The sequence below is a fragment of the Gekko japonicus genome, unplaced genomic scaffold (assembly GCF_001447785.1).
Source record: "Gekko japonicus isolate JY-2015 unplaced genomic scaffold, Gekko_japonicus_V1.1 scaffold1487, whole genome shotgun sequence".
Taxonomy (NCBI): domain Eukaryota; kingdom Metazoa; phylum Chordata; class Lepidosauria; order Squamata; family Gekkonidae; genus Gekko; species Gekko japonicus.
The window spans coordinates 167698-184758 of record NW_015161996.1 but is presented as its reverse complement, the minus strand read 5'-3'; the positions used below and the strand labels follow the sequence as shown (position 1 = coordinate 184758).

The window sequence follows — 17061 nt, the reverse complement described above, 5'->3', positions numbered from 1 at the left end:
CTTGTGGACGTATTATTTCCCACAAGGAAAGCTGGCAACTGTTGCTACTTTTACCGAACGAGGCAGCACAACAGGAAAAACTCAAAAATACAAGGAAACTATATAGCAACAGCACAGTTAAAAATGTAATTTCCTTTTGCAGATTTCCATCAGTGTAAACAGAGGGCTTGAACTGAGGGGAACCTGGTCTACTGTATGCCATTCTCTGGAAACTGTGACATCTAAGTGCCGTTATTTCTAAAACCACTTCTTAGACAATTCAATAAAAGTCTTGACTCTCACACTTTTGTCTATCTATATTCTCCAAAAGGAAGAATGCATCACACCTATATATTCCCAGACCTCCATTCGTCTACTGAGTACAGTCCCAGAGTAAAGGGAATGGGCCAAGTGTTCTTGATGTGGCATCTGCCAACAATCCTCCTGGTGCCCACCAAGTATTTTAGGAAGCAGGAGGGGGGGCAGTGGGGCTTTTGCCCAGCAGGGTTTCTGATTGGCTGTGCAGATTTTTGCAACTACTTTGGCAGCAGCTGCCATAACAGCACAAGGACCTTCACTAGGTAACTGAAGGTAATCTGTGTATATGCAAAAATATTACTGTAAACAATATGTTCACTTTAAAAGGCATCCTATTAATGGGACCTTCTGCCTGAAATGTTGATATTTGGTGTAGTGGTTAAGTGTGCAGACTCTAATCTGAGAGAACCAGGTTTGATTCCCCACTCCTCCACTCGCAGCTGCTGGATGAACTTGGGCAAGCCATAGTTCTGACAAGAGTTGTCCTTGAAAGGGCAGTTCTTGAAAGAGCTCTCTCAGCCCCACCTACCTCACAGGGTGTCTGTTGTGGGGAGGGGAAGGGGAAGGAGTTTGTAAGCCACTCTGAGTGAAGGGCGGGGTATAAGAAGAAGAAGAGAAGAAGAGATTGGATTTATACCCCACCCATCACTACCCAAAGGTGTCTCAGAGCGGCTTACACACTCCTTTCCCTTCCCCTCCCCACAACAGACACCCTGTGAGGTAGGTGGGGCTGAGAGAGCTCTGACATAAACTGCCCTTTTTTCAAGAACAGCTCTTATCAGAGCTACGGCTTGCCAAAGGTCATCCAGCCAGGTGCACGTAGAGGAGTGGGGAATCAAACCCGGTTCTCCCAGATTAGAGTCCACGCACTTAACCACTACACCAAACTGGCTCTCTTCTTCTTCTACTACTAGATTTATGCACAGCCTCACTCCAACAATTGTGGTTAGCTCTGCTTCCTGCAGCAGCCAATTTTTTTGGTTGTGCCCATCACACTGTCTCAGAATTCCAAAAGGTGCCCCCAGGTTCAAAAAGTTTGGGGACCCCCATAGCTTATTCTATAACATACAGCCAAACTAGAACAGCGACACTTAATCCAGTTAACTGTGAACAATATATTTTTTTAAAATTCACAACTGAGCTTAGAGTTCTCTCCCACAGTGCTTGTAAAATCGTAACATGCACAGCACTAGACACAACATATTAGCACGTCAAACAGAGGAAGGCCCTGACTAAACACTGAGGAGAGAATGAGGTGTTGGAAGTACTTTAGTGTCTTCTGGTTGCTGCTGGTGGCGGTGGGGAGATAACCCATTCTGAATACTAGATTGTGTTATAAAAAAGGCTCAGCACACGACACACTGCAAGTATAAAACTAGCACAGCAGATGGGATTCCTTTGCTATGCCAGCTTACTCGCAAGGAATCCTTCTCCCCCACTCCAGAGACAGCAATCCAAATGTCCCCCCTACCATTTCAATCTGCCATATAAACAAGCTCAGGCTTCAGATTACTGTAATACTGGGGGAGGGGGAAGAGTTGCAGAATTCTGCCTCCATGATAAGATTCTCCCCTCACCGCCCCTAGCTACTGTTCCTCCCGCAGGAGCTAAACAAACCCAGGTTCTTCTGCTCCCGACTTCTTGTCACATTCGGAAAAAAATGTTAACTCAGAACTATGACATCACCGTCTCTCTCGTTTTGTTAACTGACACACCAGTTTCACTGTGCCCTAGGATCAAACCAGCTCCTACGTGCTATATAATTATCCTCCGGGACCTGAGGGCAGATGGTCAACTTGAAACTAATTACGGGAATGGGATGTCCGACTAAGCCAGACTCTTGTGGAGAGGGCTATATAATATTTTATGAACACAATTTGTCTGCAGCCCTTCTGCCATTCTGTAAGATAGGCCAGCATATTCCCCTACATTTCAGGGGTTGAGGAGAGGAGGGAAGGGGCTGAAATTCAAAAGTCAGGTGAATAGACCAAGACAGATCAGCAAGTTCATGGCAGAGCTGAATTTTGAGCTGAGGAATTCCCAAACCACAGGCTATGAACCAAAGGCATGAAGCCCATCTTCTCCTTTCCCCTGTGGCTGGGAGAGTAAACAGCAAGCATTATGTCCACAGAGCTCATCTATATTTGCCTTAGGCCTGCAAAGAAAAGTTACAGCCAGTGTGGAAGCTTCTGTCCTGTCCCAGATGACGCGTGCCCTGCCCATCAGTTCTCTCACACGGGTACAGGAGGAGGGCTCAGACAGGCCTGCCTACGACATAGCAGAGCATGTCATTTTTCACTCTCCAAGAGGTTATCAACCCGGAATCGTGAAGGTTATCCACTGATAGCACTGATCTGCATACACTGCTAAAAAAGAGAAGCCGGCTGAATGACATTGAACAGTCTGAGCTTTTTGCCTTGGCACCGAGGGAGGCCGGTGCGTGGGCAGAGGACCTTCTGCTGACAGTCTCCATGAGCAACCCTCAAGGTTTGTAACAGAGACCCTGATGCAATTAAAATTTATACAGTGTCAACCTCAAACCGGACACAGGACAACATGTTCAATCTGTAGCGAAGTTGGCACTTAGAGCGCTGTACAGGCTAGAAGTGAACTCTCCATTCAAGTTTCACTTCAGATACAAATGCTGATTAACGGATGGCCTTTAAAAACCCCATTCACTTTGCTTTAATCCCATATTTGAAAGCTGCTAACACTGACATACATCACACAGCTACTGTCTAAGGATTACCAAGGCTATATGAAGCACTATATAAGTATCAGGGCAGAAGCAATACAACCAACAAAATCAAACAGTAAAGCTATACTATGCCGACCTACCTAACAAGTGGAGGAGTGAGTGTTGGTAAATTCATACTGAGAGAGAAGCCAGTGTGACATCGTTGTTCAAGCATCAGACTAGGGTCTGGGAGACCCAGGTTCAAGATCCAGTGTGGTGTAGTGGTTAAGAGTGGCAGCCTCTAATTTGGAGCCCTGGACTTGATTCCCCACTCCTCCTACACATGAAGCCAGCTGGGTGACCTTGGGCCAGTCACAGGCCTCTCAGAACTATCTCAGCCCCACCTGCCTCACAAGGTCCCTGTTGTGGGGAGGGAAAGGAAGGTGATTGTAAAGACTCCTTTAGGCAGAGGAAAGCAGGGCATAAAACCTCTTCTCTTCTTCAAATCCCTACTCTTCTATGGGACCTGTCAAGTGATCTTGGACTGGTCACACTCATTTGCCTTACCTATCACATAGGGTAGCTGAGAGGATAAAATGGGAAAGAGCCACCAAAAGCACTCCCCTGAGCTTCTTGGAGGAAGAGTATATACCAAGAAGTATACTGGAAATTAGGGGCCGCAGTGGCTCAGAGGTTAAGATGCTGAGCTCCAGACCGGAAGGTCTGTAGTTCGGCAGTTTGAGACCTGAGTGCCGCGTGACGGAGTGAGCTCCCGTCTATGGCCCCAGCTCCTGCCCAACCTAGCAGTTTGAAAGCAAGAAACTGCAAGTAGATAAATAGGTACCACTTCAGTAGGAAGGTAACAGTGTTCTGTGTGCCTCGGTGTTTAGTCATGCTGGCCACGTGACCATGGAAACATCTTCGGACAGTGCTGGCTCTTCGGTTTGGAAATAGAGATGAGCACCACCTCTAGAGTCGGATTTGACTGGCTTTCAAACAAGGGAAACCTTTACCTTATATTGGAAATTGGGGAATTGAGAAGCTGCTGAATCCCTTCACAGAGATGCTTTGCATGTCAGATTTAGACCACTCTTTCTGGACATGTTATTCTTTATATGCAGAGAAGTCCATGTTTGAAGTTTCACGTATCATCTAAGCCTTCTGACCCCAATGATATATTTTTGAATTAGTTTAACCAACCAGTTCAGAGTTTATTGACTGGTCCTTACTTAACCCATATCAGGTTGCTCCCCTGTGACTGCAGCAATTAGAGCCACCGGAAGAGCTACCATGCTTTCATTTGAACAGACGCAGTGGAACGCACCAGTTTTTACAGTTTTCCATATGGAGAAGTATCTATTATCCCACCTCTCTCCCACACTAAAATGTGGCTAAAATCAGAATGTTTGCCAGTTAGACAGAATGAGGCTCTCAGATGTAACCAAGGTCATGTTTGTTATTTAAGTCTCTAAATTTTGGCTCTGTTTTTATGAGCTGTGTACTTATTCCAAGTGATAGGGAACCTCAGCTGCTTTAAACTGAAGTTCTCAAAAAAAACAACACCCCACAACCCTTTACTTCGGCCTTCCTTCAGTTGCAACGCTGCTTCAGTCCCAAGCATAACCCTCATATTTTGGGCTGCCCTTCATGTCCCCAATAACATCATTAAGCAAAAACTTGTTTTAGGCATACCAAATACTGTACAAACTGGGACTTTTGTGTGCTGAAGTGTAGTTTTAGAAGAATGTGGAAGTGTACACTTATTACAGCAGAACTCTTACGTTTGCTACTCAAATGCCTGAGGACATAATACAAACTTAATGCAACCTAAATTATCTTGCAAGCTCAATAAAGAAGTAGGAGAATCTACTATAAACTCTACTATAAACTCCTTTGTATGTATCCAGAAAGTAGGAAAGTTTCTAAATTACCATCTTTTTGTGCGTGTGAAGCTGACTACCTGGTATATCCTGAGAAGATAACACCAGCTCTATAAGGCCAGCCATGAAGTCCACATAAGCACCATCTTGCAGAGGATCCTTTTGTGACATATACTTCAACTGGTACTCCCCTCAGCAAGCGAACAGTCTTCAAAATAATGTTTCTCTATCTCATAAGAACATAAGAGAAGCCAGTGCTGGATCAGGCCAAAGGCCCATCCAGTCCAACACTCTGTCACACAGTGGCCAAAAATACCAGGTGCCATCAGGAGGGCCAAGAATACAGAGCATCACTTACCCCAGAGTCCCTATCTATACCTTGTGGCTTATAGCCACTGATGGACCTCTGCTCCATATGCTTATCTAATTCCCTCTTGAAGCCATCCATGCTTATAGCTGCCACCACCTCCTGTGGCAGTGAATTCCATGTGTTAATCACTCTTTGGGTGAAGAAGTACTTTTGGGTGAAGAAGTACTTCTCCAGTAATAATCTCACACTTCTAGCCATATTACACTCCTGAATGTTTCCTACTTAAAGAGCAGAAGAACTGATAAAGCTACTAAACTGGTGGTGCAAAAAGGAAATTCAGCCTGAGCTATGCTTTTTAAAGCAATATAGGCATGCCATACTTTTGTGAGAGGTTAATTCATCCAAATAGAAGCAGACATTTTTGGTTTCTGCACTCTATACTGTCAGCATACTTTTATTTTTTTTTTGGCACCATGTATAATTTTGGCACTAAGGAAAGAAGTAGCCACTACAAATCAGCTATTGTTGTTTCAAACTGGTATTTTTGGTGCCTGTTCAAGGATACAGTGTTATGGGAGCACAGTTCCAAATTTCCAGTTCTTCTAACTAGAACAGTTAGCAACTCAGTGAAAGACACACAACATGGCAGCCCCACTGATCTGAAATCATTTTTGCCACCAAGCCCTATTGCCATGTTGAACATGCATATTTGAATTCTGCATTTTTGTCTGAAGCACATCAGATAATTGAGATAAAGCTCAAGTAAAGATGCTTTATACACCATTGTACAAATGTAACAAAAATGAGGAACGTGCATACTGGATGGGGGATACACTTCTGGGTAGCAGTGTGTACGCACAAAATCTTGGGGTACGGGTGGACCAAAAGTTAAATATGAGCAGACAAAAAAGGCTAATGCTATCTTGGGGTGTATCAACAGAGGCATGACGTCCAAATCGCAAGATGTCATAGTCCCACTGTATACTGCATCGGTCAGGCCACACCTGGAGTCCTGCATGCAGTTCTGGAGACCTCACTTCTGAAGATGTGGACAAAATGGAGTGGGTGCAGAGGAGAGTGAAGACCAAGCCCAATGAGGAAAGACTGAGGGACTTGGGGATGTTCAGTCTGGAGAAGAGGAGGTTGAGGGGGGACATGATTGCTCTCTTTAAGTATCTGAAGGGCTGTCACTCAGGAGGGCAGGGAGCTGTCCCTGTTGGCAGCAGAGGATAGGACTTGCAATAATGGGTTTAAATTAAGGGCGGGAAGGTACCAGCTAGATATTAGAGGGGGAAATCTACAGTAAGAGTTGTGCAACAGTGGAATCAACTGCCTAGGGAGGTGGTGAGCTCCCCCTTACTAAGAGTCTTTAAGCAGCAGCTGGACAAACACTTGTCAGGGATGCTAGGCTGATCCTGCATTGAGAGGGGGTTGGATTAGATCAGGGCTGTCAAACATGCAGCCCAGGGGCCAGATCAGGCCCCCGGAGGGCTTCTATCAGGCCCGCAGTGGAACTGGCTGTCTTCTGCTGCTTCTTCCAGTTCTGCTGCTGCTGCGTCATCATAGGTTTGCAACTTACAGATACGCACCTGAACAGCATACTCAAGATTGCAACAGCACAGACATTTTGATGCAATAATTCAGAGCAAGAAGTGTTAATTATCAGACATTGTTAAATAAACAAAATATTTCAAAAGTGCTAATGTTTTAAGCATGTTTTTATTTTAGGTAATAAAACCTTTTTGTTTGTATCCTTTATAAAGTTTATTTCTAGTTTTTCAACTAACAAGCTAGATGAGAAGTTCCTCTATGGAGACATCATTCACCTATTGCTGTAATGTTAATGTGTAATGGGAGAGGTGGTGTTTTTGACATCAAATCATACAGCGGTCCCATGCTGAAAGGGACACATGCTGCCTGCCTAAAAACAGATGTCCACAGAGCAGAAAGGAGTATCCTGTACCTTTATGAGCTTCTGCCACATTACCTTGTGTGTGTGGGGGGGAGAAACACAAATTAACCTGATAGGAGCTAAGGAATCCTGAGGACTACAGCACATAGAGGATGCCTATTAGTACAACATGAGGTCAAAGAAGTATTTGAAAAGCCACAAATCTAAACACAAATGCATACTGCAGAAAATTTACACAAAGAAGCCTTCGCACTTAAAGCTCCTAACTCAGCAAATGCATCATTACTGCAAAGTACAGGCCTCACCAACTTATTCTTTCCTGGCAAATTCATTAATGGCCACTCTGCCATTATACAAGAGGTTCCTAGATACGCACTGAAAATGCTTAGCCATCAAGTCTGAACAGGCCTCAGGAGAGAACAAGTCCTGCCTGCTAGCTGGTGTTTTAAGATCATCCAATATCACCTTGGGCTGTATACCATGCCAAACGAGATCAGCTGAGCTCACACAATGCTTCACAATTCCAACTGTGGGCGTCCTGCAGCAGCCTAGAGCATGGAGTCATGTTTTCAACTATTGGAAAGGGGGGGGGATGAGTATCAGTTTGATCAGTACACTTGCATAAACAGTTGACAACCATTTCAGACAAAGTTTAAGACAATGCTCCAACTGTAAGGCTTTCCCAACACTCTCCCTAGAGAAGCCAAACTAGTTTAAGAGCTGATGTTATTTTCCCCTGCTGCAAGTATTCCATTTTACTACAGAAAGGAATACTCCATACAACTTTTGGGCCCTCACTACTAACATTGTAGACATGAATGCTTCCATCTACATGGGCTTTGCTTATGTAATAAACTTAAGGACAAATATTACAGGCTAAGTGTATCATGGTCAAAGGGTTACTGTGTCTTACATTTCTATAATCTTCAGACAACATACATTTTTCCCTTACAATTACCATGCCTTTAAGGCATTAACAAATCACGTGTGCATGCTGGTGGAGTTTTAGCACCTCTGTACATTAAAGAGTCACTCCATTGCACTTTGCTGTTTTATACCTGCTCTTCACTACCTGAAGGGAGTATCGGAGCAGCTTACAATCACCTTCCCTTCCTCTCCCCACAACAGACACCCTGTGAGGTAGGTGGGGCTGAGAGAACTCTGAGAGAACTGTGACTGACCCAAGGTCACCCAGCTGGCTTCAGGTGGAGGAGTTGGGAATCAAACCCACTTCTCCAGATTAGAGTCCACTGCCCTTAACCACTACACCAAACTGGCTCTCTTTAAGTAATCTGATAAATAGCCACCATGCCTCTATATGATTACATCCATTTTCTGACCATATAGGTAACGAGGAGACATTATGATAGATTCAGGTGGGTAGCAGAGTTGGTCCAAAGCAACAGAACAAGGTTTGAGTCCAGTGGCACCTTTAAGATCAACAAAGTTTAATTCAGGGTATAAACGTTTGTGTGCATGATATCCGATGAAGTGTGCATGCACATGAAAGCTTATACCCAGAATTAAACTTTGTTGCTCTTAAAGGTGCCACCGGACTCAAACTTTAGGATACATTATGTTAGACAAAGCCTAATACCCCAAATTCCTTTGACAGTTTGAATGGACCGAGTGGATTAATTACTCTCGATTGGATGTTTTTTAAGCTGGCCTCCCCCTGTAACATTCCCCTTCACCAACCACCTTTCTGTTGTCTGCAGATTTGATTATACAGATGAACACATGAGTGCTTATACTGCAGTAAGTTTTGTTAACCCTTAAGGTGCTGGTGGACTCTTGTTTTTTTTCATGCAAGACTCGAAGCTCAGAGTTCAGTTCCAACAGTTCAAGAACATGAGGGGTAAGGCTCCTCACCACACTGAGAAACACTGAAATCAGTTAATCCTGGGCAGCCTCAAGGCAACAAGAAGTGCCAGCTCATGCCAGAACTTCCCAGAAGAAGGCAGAACAGGGCAACTTATCTTCCTTGTTAGACTGGTAAGTCTGTATTCATATGCCAACATGACAATGATGTACTTATGCTATTTTCTTAGCTGGATGACAGCAAGTAGAATACATGCTGAATCTTGTGCAATGTACCTTTATGATCTGGATAAACACCTTCAAGGGTAATCCTCACTGGGAATGAGTTTCCATCCACCATTCCTGATGCAATCGGGCACCCCGAACAAGAACTACACTTTCAGGATTTAACACAGCTAGCCCAACAAACAGGACACGACAGCTGGCATACGCAACGGGTGTTGCCAAAGCACAAAGTTCAAACAGGAGGTGGGTAGTGACCAAACCTTAAAATTGCATTTATTTATTAGATATATATCCTGCCCTCCCCGCATAGCAGGCTCAGGGCAGGGGCTCCATCAGGTTTGGTAAACAATATACAGTACACAAAAATTAAAATAGAAAACACCAATAAAATACAACAACATTTATCCAAGTTAGGACCACCCGGTGGGCAAGACTTGAGTCTAAGACCACTTTTATTTATCTTCTACACCACAATGGCCCTCAACCACATATGCACTACAGTTTAATAACCCAAGCATGCTTCTAACTATACTAATACTACAGTCCATCAGATGCAAATACAGTAACGCCTTCTATTCTGCATCACTAAACCTCAATTGTGTCAAACACATAATACTCCCTAAACAACTGCTTTCCCAATTAAGTTAAGGAGGTCCAATCCCTTCTCTAATTAACTGTTGACAAAGCCAAGCTCCATCTAACTCGTGGGAAATTAAATATCTGAGCCTGTTTCACAGACAAGATAACAAGGTCCTGTTTCTCAGACTGATTTCAGACTGTTCAATATTGTGGAAGTTATAGAAATGTAGTGCCAGGGGCTCTGGAATGCAGCACTAAGATCCCATTCCATAACCAGTAATATTTTGTGACTGAAAGTTATGCAAAACTCTTGCAAAAACAATGTGTGTGCAGAGTTCAAAACTGTTTTTAGGAAAATTAGTAAACTTTCAGAATATGTAGTGAAGGGATGTAACAATACAGAAATGGTTGACAGTTCAGTTCAAGGGATCGAGTCCTGTATTTGTCCACAGGAGGCCTTTTAATGAAACAGTTGCCAGGATATTATTGAATTCTTCTCTTACGAATCCCATGGGCTCAAAACTTGAGGATTTTTTTTCATATCTTCTAGAGAGTCCTCCTGAGGAAGGTGTAGAATTCCATTATGCTATTAAATCCATCCCTGACCTGGATAGTCCATGCTAGCCTGATCTCACCAAACTTTGGAAGCTAAGCAGGGTCGGCCCTGGCTAGTATTTGGAAGGGAGACCTCCAAGGAATACCAGGGTCATGACGTGGAGGCAGGCAACAGCAAACCACTTCTGAACATCTCTTGCCTTGAAAACCCTACAGGGTTGCCATACATCAGCTGTGACTTGGCAGCAAAATAATTAGATCCATGCAGATTCAGAGACTGGATTTATCCATTGGACCAAAACTCCTGGGTCCTACTCTGTGGATGCAAAGCTCAAGAGCACCGAGGACATCCTTTAATAACTCTGCAGACAGTAGACACAAATGCAAACCTTTAAAACAGTTTGCTTTTTCATTATGCATTTGATATACTGTCTTTGTTGATTTGCTTTGGAGGTGGGATCATACAGACTGTGCTTAGTACTACTAAGGAAAAGAGTTTGAACAACAGACCAAATTTGGCTCCAGAATACAAACTCTCAGAACTGAAGGGGTGGCATGCCAAGCTGTTATCTGGAATCGCTTTCCCCAGTATCTTGGCACCCATTGTACAATGTACAACTCTTAGACGGGATGATGAACCATCGCACTTCTCATTCTTCCTCGATAACCGCATTGAGGATCAAATAGCAAAGTGAGCAGTCAACTTTGACTTGGCTGAGCGTTGAAACCAATGTTGCTAGCAATGTGTGTGACCAAAGAGTTACATATTGGCAGAAATGCTGTTTGAACCAAATTGTTTCAAATGTCTGGTTCTCCTTCTGCCAGAATAGCTGGTAACTTTCAGAGACAGAACTAAGGATCAGTGGCTGGACTGTAGCAAGTCAGCGGGAGGGAATGGACATAATGTTTGACCATTTCCCCCGCCCCAGATTCCCAGTGTCATCAGCGTTTGCATGCAACAGAGAACTCTCCTGCCTGCAGTCTAAGATACTACCCATCTGACTAATGCCGTGAGTGACTGGCCATGCAGTTTCACTTTGTGAATACTCCAGATATCCTTGTAGCCTACTTCAAATACCTTGTTGCAGACAGGAAGTGCTATAAATAAGATAACAGTTGGATTTTACAGTGCTGACTGCCATGAGATTCAAGACAGCTATACCCACTTTGAGGCTAGCTAAACCTGGACATGGCATTTCGAAAGATGTTAGATACCTTAGCAGAGGTGAGACTGTGCCATAGGAGGCTTTAATATTTTGCCCTGATTTTTAGTTTAAACTTTGGTCTGCAGTACACCACACTGTAAAGCAGTTTCACATAATATGCAGCCTTATTAGAGCTGCAGTAACTCATCTTTCAAGTTTAGGAGTGTGGCAAAGTATATTACATGCCCAACTGTATATTGGTCACTCATTAGCATAACTTATTTGGATATGCCACACCCCCTGACATCACCAGAAGTGTGTCAGAAGGCAACACCCACCGCTCAGACTCCACTGGGCTGTTTTGGATTGCTAGGTATTGGGGGGGGAGGGGAACGTGCAGATCTGTCCTCGCAGAGGAGGGAGAGCTTTTACCTGATAAAACTTGGTCTTAAAGGTACCACTGGACTGTTTTGGATGGGGGGGCAGGGAGCCTCTGCAGCTTACCTGGCTGCTTCTTGCTATGACTGAAGGCTGCTGGGAGCAGGGGGTGGGGTTTGTTGCATGTGCCTGCCCCCTGGGCTCTTTACTGCCGGAGCTCCGCTCCTGTGCGCTCCTGCAGGAAATGACCCCTGGTCACCACTATTATAGTGAAAGTTACAGGCCCTAAAATATCACTAGAAAACTTTGGCGGGCGTAAGTCAACAACAACTATGGGAGCAATCCTAGGCAGGTCTGTTCAGATCTCAGCTCCCATTCTACTGAATGGGGCTTACTCCCAAAGAAGCACTCACAAGATTGAAGCTAAACTCTAGAACCCTAGTGAGTATAATTACCACCAGAAGAGCTCAAAACCACCACAGGGCTGAAAATCCCCATACATGAGACCTGGGAAACAAGTTCACAGCAACACATACATTTATTACACACCCCACACAGATCCTACTTCAGAGCAGGTCACAGTGACTTACTTTCAAGTAAGCATGCTCGTAAGCTTAACACCTGAATGCCAGCTAGATAAAAAAACATGGTAGCTGAAGAGGTGACAACTCTATTCTAGCATTCAGTGTACTCTTAAGACTGAAGCTTGCATATAAAAACAATGCGAGAAGTAGAGGAAGAACCTGTTGGAGCATTATCTCGCTCTCTGTAAACGTAGCAAATGTGTTGCTCAACACACAGAAGAGAGCCAGGCAGTGTCCTTGGGAATTCTACTGGCTACTCTTGGCATCATTAGAAGTCACCCACATCTGCATTTGTAGAGGCAAGAAACTGACTGGCATTTTCCCGGGAACTTTCTATAAGCAGCATTGCAGCCCAGAGGACTCCACCTGAGCACTCTCTGACCTTTGCATAAGGGAGTCAAGTCTAGCTGCAAGGACACTAAGTAATTTACTCTGCATCACCCAAAGAATCACTGGTCGTCAACACAGGCCCTTTTTGCACTCTCCTTTTAATCCATGTTCACTACAGTGTCCTCCAAGCAATTCTGCACTAAAATCAAATTCAAACTTTTTAATCCAGGGTCCCCCCCCCCTCATTCTGCACAAAAAAAAAAATTGGTTTAACCTTTTTTTTCTGGGGGTCCCCCCCCCCCCATTCTGTATTATATTATCTCCCTTCAGTGGTCAGCCCGGTTTCAGCCTGCTGTCGCCCGGGTTATTTGGATGCTGTTATGCCATGGACTTAAATTGCCTCCACTCGAACACTGAGAAAAATCGGAGTGGCAGGTAAATGCAGAAAGAGCCATACTGTTTGCCAGTGTGTTCTCTGCTGCCCCCTTGCTGCTTCCCCAAAGCAAAAGTCCAGCCTCGGCATTTGTTGCCTGCACTGGAAGAAGCTCTTCGGAAGAGTCCCAAAGACGCCAGCTGGGAGCGCTCCTCTGGAAACTGCTACCTTTAAGCTTAGCTTAAAGCCTCCTAACGTTTCCTGGAACTTCCTAAGGTTTTTAAATTGGAGCCAGCCTCTGTGGCAGCCATTTTGTTGTGGCACCCACTAGGTAAAGGTAAAGGTTCCCTTGCTCGAAAGTCAGTCGAATCTGACTCTAGGGTTGCGGTGCTCATCTCCGTTTCAAAGCCAAAGATCCAGCGCTGTCCGAAGACGTTTCCGTGGTCATGTGGCCGGCATGACTAAACACCAAGGCGCACGGAACGCTGTTACCTTCCCACTGAAGTGGTCCCTATTTTTCTACTTGCAATTTCTTGCTTTCGAACTGCTAGGTTGGCAGGAGCTGGAACTAGAGACGGGAGCTCACTCCGTCATGCGGCAACTCGGGTCTCGAACTGCTGAACTACCGACCTTCCACAGCCTGCAGTTCAGCGTCTGAACCACTTGAGCCACCTGGTCTCAAAACTCCAGAAGGGCCCACAGGCTGACAAAAGACTAGAGATCCCAGTCACAGATTAGTTGGTTCCAGATGTGCATCAATCGGACCCTGAAGTTTAACCTCTGAAGCATGTGAGATATTTTCTTAATTATGCACACTTGTGCCATGATCATAAGAAATATAACTTGTAAGCAATCACATTGACACTAACAGGCCTATAGGCTAGCTGACATATACACATCCATCACACGAATACCTGCATGCGTGAAGGATCCAGCACCATTTAAACTAACAGAGAACTGCCTCTCACAACACCTCCAGCACAATGATGTGCTGAAGTCACCCTGTACATTCAACTGAAAGCTTTATCAGTGTCTGTACAAACATCAATACTTGCAGAAATGTGGTCATAAGAGGATTACACACACATACAAATGTAGCTCTTGTATTGGTCCTGAGAAACTATACAGTACATATAACTTTGAGATTTTACAGCTTCCAAATGCAGGGCTTTCTTTCCACAATCAAGCTAAAACGATGGGAGTGGCAGTTGTGAGATCCAGAATGGTTTAATTCGGTGGCGCCATCTGCTGGTTGCAGTCTTGAGGAGAAAAAACCCTCTTAACAATGAAGTTCATGGTCAAGCACCTATCAGGAAGGCAGTGAAGCAGAGGCAAGGTCAGGCCTTCAGGGGGACTCCCTAGGCACACAGGACAATGTAGTCCTACGGAACTCCCACCAAACAGCCCAATGAGAACTGAGCATACTCTGGAGACCTTGGAATGCTGAGTTAACTGAGCCTCAGCCAAGGAGAGGGAATTGACCTTGAAATATTTGGACACAGGGCTTTTTCTCCAAATCATTTTGTCCTACACACCCCAACCATGATTCCCTGCACACCTGCAGCTTGCAAGATAGATACTGCACTCAAACGTTGACAGTTCTTTCCCATTCAGAAGTGTACAGCCATTGGCTCACTCTTTCAGTTTTTATCACTTACTAAAAGTTGCGGAGTGAGAAGCGAGGGGGGGGATCTAAATTCCTTGGGAGTACATAAGTATCTCAGGACTATGCTTGCCAAAACACAAGTCACTAGTTCTGATGGTCAGTGCTGAAGCCCTAAGCACCCCTGGGACTTACTCCCACGTCAACATGCCTAGACATCCTGAATGTCTTCCAATACGCCATACTGAAGGAAGCCATGTCAGTGATCGGCAAGCAACAAGTATTATGCAGGCAGAGGGGAGGAGAAGGCAGAGAGAAAGTGCAGTTTCAGTGCTTGCATCCAGATTTCATGCTCTGATCGCAACAGCCAGAACAGAAAACCAAGGAATCTTAAACCACACACAGAATTTTTGTCATCTGTCAAGAGGCGCCGATGCAGAAAGCTACAGGCATCTTAACAAGCACTTATGCCCTCTCTCGATGATACAGTGAGGGGAGCAAGTTAACCATTATGTCTAATTGGGAGGGCCTCAAGAAAGCCAGTTCTAGTCTTTTAAGTGTCAGTTTTACAGCTGGTATCTGAACTAGTTGATTAAGAACATAAGAACATAAGAGATGCCAATGTTGGATCAGGCCAAAGGCCCATCCAGTCCAACACTCTGTATCCCGCAGTGGCCAGAAATACCAGTGCCATCAGGAGGTCCACCAGTGGGGCCAGGACATTTGAAGCCCTCCCACTGTTGACCCCCCCCCCCAAGGACCAAGATGACAGAGCATCACTTGCCCCAGAGTCCCTATCTATACCTTGTGGCTAATAGCCACTGATGGGCCTCTGCTCCATATGCTTATCTAATTCCCTTTTGAAGCCGTCCATGCTTGTAGCTGCCACCACTTGCTTGGAATCAAGCTTGGGAGAGTAAAGTGGGGGGGGGGGGAACCAAACCAAGTTAAATGCACGGGACACACAATTCTTGCTTGTGTAAGCAAATGGGGGGGATCTCTTTGAAGACATAATAGTACTCCAAGAAGCCCAAATCCTGCTTTAAGGATCAACGTATCCGGTAAAGGACCTGTCTGGGAAGCTAACCTAGTATCGTCTCCTCCTGCTTTGATTTCCAAAGGTTCAGAATCATTCCACGTTTCTATAGAACTAGGGAACGAAACCAGCAACACTCAAGTTCAGATCATTGGTAAGTGCTCTTTGGTGTCTTCCTTTAGCCAAACACCCACCATGAGCCACAGAAGGCACGACTGGGATTAGCAGCTACTGAGGCTCTGCTGTCTCAGTCAACACGCTTCCCCAGCACTTGATGCCATCAACCCTATCTCAACAACTTCCTTCAGGAAGCCATCCCAAGGCGAGCTGTTTACCTGACTCATAAGCAGAGATCACTGCTTCTTCCCATTAGGTGGAAATGCAGCCCTTCACACACACTGTTCAGGACGGCCCTACACCAGAGCTCATTCGCACAAACACACAGTGGGACATCACTCCCATCGGAAAGTAAACACCTTCCATAGAGAAGTTCTGGGAAATGGCCCGCACTGGCTTTTGGACTAACCTACTTCGAGAGGTTGTTGTCACACACAGGGGCAAATCCTTCTAAGAATCACACTGGACAAGGCAAAGGCTAAAAGGGACGCGGGGGACGGTTATGGGGCAAAAGAGCCGGCCAGCCTCGGGAGCACTCTGATCCCACACGTTCACCTTTCGGTAAGAGTTCAACCCCAGGGATGGAAAGGGCACACCACCTCGCAGAACAAGGCAAACATCCGGCTAGCTTCACAGAGGTGGGGAGAGAGAGAGAGAGAGAGAAAGGAGGAGGGAGCTGCGCGCCGGGGAAAAGGCTTTGAGGCTGAGGGGAGAGAAATTCCAGTCAGGTTATGAGAGTCAACGGTCTGGTTTGAATTAAGCCTTCAGGGGCAGCCTCGGCTGGATTACACCCCCACGCAGCCAACACAATAGGCCATTGAGACCCCCCCCTTAATGGGGGGGGGGCTTAAACTGCCTGAAGTCCCCGCGAAAGCCCACTGAAAGGGAGGGGCGCAGTTCTCAGCGAAGCGCAGCCCGGGGGACCGGGGGTGGTGGGGGGGGAGAAGGCAAGAAAGGGGAAGAAAAGCGCCTTCACGTGCACTCTGCCCTCCACTCCAGCTGGAACCGCTTTGCAGGCAGCGGCGAGAAGGGCCCTCTGCCCATAAGGAGCGCTTCCTCCGCCCCGCGGGACTCTTTCCGAGGCTGACGAAACTCGCCCGCTCACCCCATTATACCTTCCTCACCTCCGCGGGAGGTTGCACAACCCCCTGATTTCACACGGCCCTGCCCTTGAGAACAGCTGTCCGGGTTTGCCCGAGCGCGGCTCGCGCGGCCTCGTCGCCTTTTTTCCAAGCTTCC

General features: G+C 45.6%; 1 protein-coding gene across 1 annotated transcript in view; it reads right to left on the bottom strand.

Annotated features, from left to right (window-relative positions):
• Positions 1-17061, bottom strand: part of SDC1 (syndecan 1) — a 30980-nt gene that overhangs the window by 12981 nt on the left and 938 nt on the right. The window lies entirely within an intron of this gene.